The sequence below is a fragment of the Mercenaria mercenaria genome, chromosome 8 (assembly GCF_021730395.1).
Source record: "Mercenaria mercenaria strain notata chromosome 8, MADL_Memer_1, whole genome shotgun sequence".
Lineage (NCBI taxonomy): Eukaryota > Metazoa > Mollusca > Bivalvia > Venerida > Veneridae > Mercenaria > Mercenaria mercenaria.
This window is the reverse complement of record NC_069368.1, coordinates 54,034,966-54,042,689: the sequence shown is the minus strand read 5'-3', so window position 1 is coordinate 54,042,689 and position 7,724 is coordinate 54,034,966.

Genomic DNA, 7,724 nt, shown 5'->3' with positions numbered 1-7,724 from the left:
CGACCCCTATTGCAACATCATAGGATAATTATGTTTTTTGGCAGGGGTCAATCCATCAAAGGTAAATGTCATAGGGGCCTGAAGATGGAAAAATGGAAAAAACATTTGCAATCAATAACTTGAGAACTACTTTACCCAGAATGTTGAAACTTAATAGGATAATTGGTGATGCAGAGTAGATGACCCCTATTGATTTTTTGGGTCACTGTGTTAAAGGTCAAAGCCACAGGGGCCTGAACATGGAAAACCATTTCCGATCAATAACTTGAGAACCACTTTACCCAGAATGTTGAAACTTTATAGGATGATTGGTCATGCAAAGTAGATGACCCCTATTGATTTTGGGGTCACTCTATTAAAGGTCACAGTGGACAGAACATGGAAATCCATTTCAAGTCAATAACTTGAGAATCATTTGACCTAGACCCTTCAAACTTCGTAAGGTGACAGGACTTACAGAGTAGATGACCCCTATTGTTTTGGGGATCACTCCATCAAAGGTCAAGGTCACATGGGGCTGAAAATAGAAAACTCTTTCTAATCAATAATGTGAGAACCACTTTACCCAGAATGTTGAAACTTAATAGCATGGTTGGACATGCAGTATAGATGACCCATACTTTTTCTTGGGTCACTCGTTCAAATGGCAAGGTCACAGGGGTCAAAACATGGAAAACTATTTCTAATTCATAACTTGAGAACCACTAGGCCCAGAATCAATTGAACATGCTATCAGTTTCTAATGTATCCAGCATCAACTGAACATACTATCAGTTTCTAATGTATCCAGCAGTAACTGAACATGCTGTCAGTTTCTAATGTATCCAGCATCAACTGAATATGCTATAAGTTTCTAATGTATCCAGCATCAACTGAACATGCTGTCAGTTTCTAATGTATCCAGCAGTAACTGAACATGCTATCAGTTTCTAATGTATCCAGCATCAACTGAACATACTATCAGTTTCTAATGTATCCAGCAGTAACTGAACATGCTGTCAGTTTCTAATGTATCCAGCATCACTTGAACATGCTATCAGTTTCTAATGTATCCAGCATCAACTGAATATGCTATAAGTTTCTGAAGTCTTAGTCTCAACTGAACCAGACATGGTGTAATCGTAATCAGTAATCGTAATCGATTGTATAAAATACAGTTTGTCAAATAATCAACTGTAATCAGTAATCAAAGTCCATTTCGATTACTTGTAATCGTAATTTAATCGATTACAGCCTTAAAATTTGGTGTAATCAGTGACTACATTTTCCATTACTTTCGATTACATCTATGTATTTTATTTAATTAACCCCAAAAATTTACACAAAAATACAATGTCCTTGTTCTCATTATTGTCTTGAAACAAAAATATACTAAAACTAGTTTTTGATATCAAGATCATCATTAGCTATCTATGGTACATTATTTTGTGTACAATGAGTAAAATGAGATGGATTTTGTCTTCTAAAAGCCACTATACATTTAATATTGTTTAACTTGTTCACAAAGAATATGTTCACACCTAGGTTATTGAGCCACCAATAATTTAAACACTTCTTTTCAAATCTGAACAACAGAAATGCATACAACAGGTTATAAGGCATAGCAATTAATCATCTTTCCGTGCAGTATTATAAGAGAAGTTCTCAGTCAATTTTGTGTTAACCTAATGTTAAGAGTTTGGTAGTATATAAATCAGTTTCTGAATGTGGAGAAAGCTCTGAAATGTTACCATGTCCATGTCATGGAAAAATCATTACAATATTCCAGAGCAGTTTCCTTCTGAATTAAGGAACAGTGAAACTAAAATGCCTTCATTGTCAATCATTGATATCTGGAAATGCAAAAACAACTTCTAGTTTCTCAATTCGCATTCGGCCAGAGAGGTGTAGATGGATGACTCAACCTTTCAAAAACTAATGATGATTAAGTGTAACTCAAACAAGTATAATAATGGACTGCAACAGTCTTGATTAAGTGTACAGCGTGATCCAGAAACTTTGCTACTTTATATAAGTAAAAGCACAATGTACATGATAACATTTATGCTCTATTTTTGCATATATAATTGTACTGCATTGCAATTTACATGTATACTGTCATGTTTATAAGTTCACAGTTGAATAAATTCGAGTAATCGAATGTGATCATTTTGTAATCATGATTACTTTACTCAAAGTAATCGAAAGTATTCAATTACAGATCCAAATGAAAGTAATTGATTAATAAACGATTACACCAAATATGTCCATGTAATCAATTAACCCTTATCATGCTGGACACGACTGATTCTGCCTTTGCGACAAGTGTAGATCATGATCAGCCTACACATCCATGCAGTCTGATCAAGATCTGCACCGTTCTCCATTCAGTCGGTATCTTTTTGGAAAGCACCCATTTTAACAATTAATGGTACTGTCCAGATTGAAAGATGGATAAGTTCATTATAGAAATTTAGCAGGGTAAGGGTAAATAATCAATTACACATGTCAGTAATCAACCACCATGTCTCAACTGAACATACTTTCAGTTTCTAAAGTCTTCAACATCAACTGAACATGCTTTCAGTTTCTAATGTATCCCGTATCAATTGAACATGTAAGTTACTTATGTATTCAGCATCACTTGAACATTCTATCAGTTTCTGATGTATCCAGCATCAACTGAACATGCTATCAGTTTCTAATGTATCCAGCATCAACTGAACATGCTGTCAGTTTCTGATGTATCCAGCATCAACTGAATATGCTATCAGTTACCTACCTATCCAGCATTAACTGAACATACTATCAGTTTCTAATGTATCCAGCATCAACTGAACATACTATCAGTTTCTAATGTATCCAGCATCAACTGAACATACTATCAGTTTCTAATGTATCCAGCATCAACTGAACATACTATCAGTTTCTAATGTATCCAGCATCAACTGAACATACTATCAGTTTCTAATGTATCCAGCATCAACTGAACATACTATCAGTTTCTAATGTATCCAGCATCAACTGAACATGCTGTCAGTTTCTAATGTATCCAGCATCACTTGAACATGCTATCAGTTTCTAATGTATCCAGCATCAACTGAACATGCTATCAGTTTCTACAGTCTTTAACATCAACTGAAAATGCTATCAGTTTCTAATGTATCCCGTAGGCCCAGAATCAATTGAACATGCTGTCAGTTTCTAATGTATCCAGCATCAACTGAACATACTATCAGTTTCTAATGTATCCAGCATCAACTGAACATGCTGTCAGTTTCTAATGTATCCAGCATCAACTGAATATGCTATAAGTTTCTAATGTATCCAGCAGTAACTGAACATGCTATCAGTTTCTAATGTATCCAGCATCACTTGAACATGCTATCAGTTTCTAATGTATCCAGCATCAACTGAACATGCTGTCAGTTTCTAATGTATCCAGCAGTAACTGAACATGCTATCAGTTTCTAATGTATCCAGCATCAACTGAACATACTGTCAGTTTCTAATGTATCCAGCATCAACTGAATATGCTATAAGTTTCTAATGTATCCAGCATCAACTGAATATGCTATAAGTTTCTAATGTATCCAGCAGTAACTGAACATGCTATCAGTTTCTAATGTATCCAGCATCACTTGAACATGCTATCAGTTTCTAATGTATCCAGCATCAACTGAATATGCTATAAGTTTCTAATGTATCCAGCAGTAACTGAACATGCTATCAGCTTCTAATGTATCCAGCATCACTTGAACATGCTATCAGTTTCTAATGTATCCAGCATCAACTGAACATGCTGTCAGTTTCTAATGTATCCAGCAGTAACTGAACATGCTATCAGTTTCTAATGTATCCAGCATCAACTGAACATACTGTCAGTTTCTAATGTATCCAGCATCAACTGAACATACTGTCAGTTTCTAATGTATCCAGCATCACTTGAACATGCTATCAGTTTCTAATGTATCCAGCATCAACTGAACATGCTATCAGTTTCTACAGTCTTTAACATCAACTGAAAATGCTATCAGTTTCTAATGTATCCCGTATCAACTGAACATGTTGTTAGTTTCTAATGAATCCAGCATCACTTGAACATGCCTTCAGTTTCCTATGTATCCGGCCTAAACTGAACATGCTATAAGTTTCTAAATCATCCAGCATCAACTGAACATACATCAGTTTCTTAAGTCTTCAACATCAACTGAACACGTTTTCAGTTTATAATGTATCCAGCATCAACTGAACATACTATCAATTTCTATAGATCCAACATCAAGTGACACTACTATCAGCTGCTATTGTCTCCATTTTCAACTGAATACACTATCAGTTTCTGTATTCTCCTGCGTCAACTGAATATAAAGTCACTTGCAACAACAGAAAGTAAAGTCACTTGCATGAACTGAACATATATTCTCCGGCATCAGCAGAGCATATAATCTCCGGCATTAACTGAATATAAAGTCTCCTGCATCAACTGAACATGTAGTCTCAGGCACTAACTGAACATGTAGTCTTAAGTATCAACTAAACATAGAGTCTCTGGCATTAACTGAACATACAGTTTCTGGCTTCAACTGAACATGCTATCAGTTTCAATAATCTCCATTAGCTGGACACATATTCTCTTGCATCATCTAAACATATTGTCTCTTGCATTAACTGAACATATTGTCAACTGCATCAACTGAACATATAATTTCTTGCATCAGCTGAAATTATAGTCTCTTGCATTAAGTGAACATATAGTCTCTTGCACCACCTAAGCATACAGTCTCTTGCATTAAATGATCATAAAGTATCTTGCATCAAGTGAACATATTTTATCTTGCATCAAGTCATATAGTCTCTTGCATTAACTGATTATATAGTCTCTTGAATCAACTGAACATATAGTGTCTTGCATCAGCTGAGCATACAGTCTCTTGCATCAATTGAACATATATTATCTTGCATCAAGTGAACATATAGTCTCTGACATCAACTGAACATACAGTCTCCTGCATCAACTGGACATATATTCTTTTGCATCATTTAAATATATTGTCTCTTGCATCAACTGACCATATAGTCACCTGCATCAACTGAACATATAATTTCTTGCATCAGCTGAACTTATAGTCTCTTGCATCAAGTGAACATATAGTCTCTTGCATCAAGCGAACATATTGTCCCTTGCATCAACTGAACAAATAGTCACCTGCATCAACTGAACATATAATTTCTTGCGTCAAGTAAATTTACATTTATAGTCTCTTGCATCAACTGAAAATACAGTTTCCTGTATCAACTTGACATACTTGCATCATCTAAACATATTGTCTCTTGCATCAACTGAACATATAGTCACCTGCATCAACTGAACATATAATTTCTTGCAACAAGTAACCTACAGTCTCTTGCATGAAGTAAATATACAGTCTTTTGCATCAACTGAACATATAGTCTCTTGCATCAACTGAACATATAGTCTCTTGCATCAACTGGACATATAGTTTCTTGCATCAACTGACCATGTAGTCTCTTGCATCAACCGGACATACAGTCTCTTGCATCAGCTGAACGTATAGTCGCTTGCATCAACTGAACATATAGTCTCTTGCATCAACTGAACATACAGTCTCTTGCATCAACTGAACGTATATCTCTTGCATCAACTGAACATATAGTCTCTGCCATCAACTGAACGTACAGTCTCTTGCATCAACTGAACATATTGTCCCTTGCATCAACTGAACATATAGTCACCTGCATCAACTGAACATATAATTTCTTGCATCAAGTAAATTTACAGTCTCTTGCATGAAGCGAACATATAGTCCCTTGCATCAACAGAACACACAGTCTCTTGCATCAGCTGAACATATTGTCCCTTGCATCAAATGAACATATAGTCACCTGCATCAACTGACATATAATTTCTTGCATCAGCTGAACTTATGGTCTCTTGCATCAAGTGAACATATAGCCTCTTGCATCAAGCGAACATATAGTCTCTTGCATCAACTGAAAATACAGTTTCCTGCATCAACTTGACATAATTATATTCTCTTGCATCATCTAAACATATTGTCTCTTGCATTGACTGAACATATAGTCACCTGCATCAACTGAACATATAATTTCTTGCATCAAGTAAACTTACAGTCTCTTGCATGAAGTGAACATATAGTCCCTTGCATCAACAGAACATACAGTCTCTTGCATCAACCGAACATACATATAGTCTCTTGCATCAACTGAGTATACAGTCTCTGCCATCAACTGAACGTACAGTCTCTTGTATCAACTGAACATATAGTCTATTGCATCAACTGAGTATACAGTATCTGGCATCAACTGAACGTAGTACAATCTCTTGCATCAACTGAACATATAATCTCTTGCATCTACTGAACTTATAATCTCCTGCATCAACTGAACATATAGTCTCTTGCATCAGCAGAACATATAGTCTCTTTCTCCCGCTGAACGTGTAGTCTACTGCATCAACTAAACATGTTATCTCCAGCATCAACTGAACATACCGTCTCTTGCATCAAGTGAACATGTAGTATCTTGCATAAACTGAACAAATAGTCTCTTGCATCATCTGAGTATATAGTCTCTGGCATCAACTGAGCATATGCCCGCCCGCTTAGCTCAGTAGGTAAGAGCGTTGGTCTACGGATCGCGGGGTCGCGAGTTCAATCCTCGGGCGGGGCACATGTTCTCAGTGACTATTTGATAAGCGACATTGTGTCTGAAATCATTAGTCCTCCACCTCTGATAATTCATGTGGGGAAGTTGGCAGTTACTTGCGGAGAACAGGTTTGTACTGGTTCAGAATCCAGGAACAATGGTTAGGTTAACTGCCCGCCGTTACATGACTGAAATACTGTTGAAAAACGGCGTTAAACCCAAAACAAACAAAAAAATCAACTGAGCATATAGTCTCTTGCATCAACTGAACATACAGTCTCTTGCATCATCTGAGTATATAGTCTCTTGCATCAACTGAACATATAGTCTCTTGCATCAACTGAGCATAAAGTCTCTTGCATCAACCGAACATAATTATAGTCTCTTGCATCAACTGAACATATAGTCTCTTGCATCAACTGAGCATATAGTCTCTTGTATCTACTGAACATATAGTCTTTTGCATCAACTGATCATACAGTCTCTTGCATCAACTGAACATATAGTCCCTTGCATCAACTGAACATATAGTCTCTTGCATCAACTGAACATATAGTCTCTTGCATCATCTGAGTATATAATCTCTTGCATCAGCTGAGCATATAGTCTGTTGCATCAACTGAACATATAGTCTCTTGCATCATCCGAGTATATAGTCTCTTGCATCAACTGAACATATAGTCTCTTGCATCAACTGAGCATATAGTCTCTTGCATCAACTGTACATATAGGCTCTTGCATCAACTGATCATATAGTCTCTTGCATCAACTGAACATATCGTCTCTTGCATCAACTGAACATATAGTCTCTTGCATCAACTGAGCATATAGTCTCTTGCATCTACTGAACATATAGTCTTTTGCATCAACTGATCATACAGTCTCTTGCATCAACTGAACATATAGTCCCTTGCATCAACTGAACATATAGTCTCTTGCATCAACTGAGCATATAGTCTCTTGCATCAACTGAACATATAGTCTCTTGCATCAATTGATCATATAGTCTCTTGCATCAACTGAACATATAGTCGCTTGCATCTACTGAACTTATA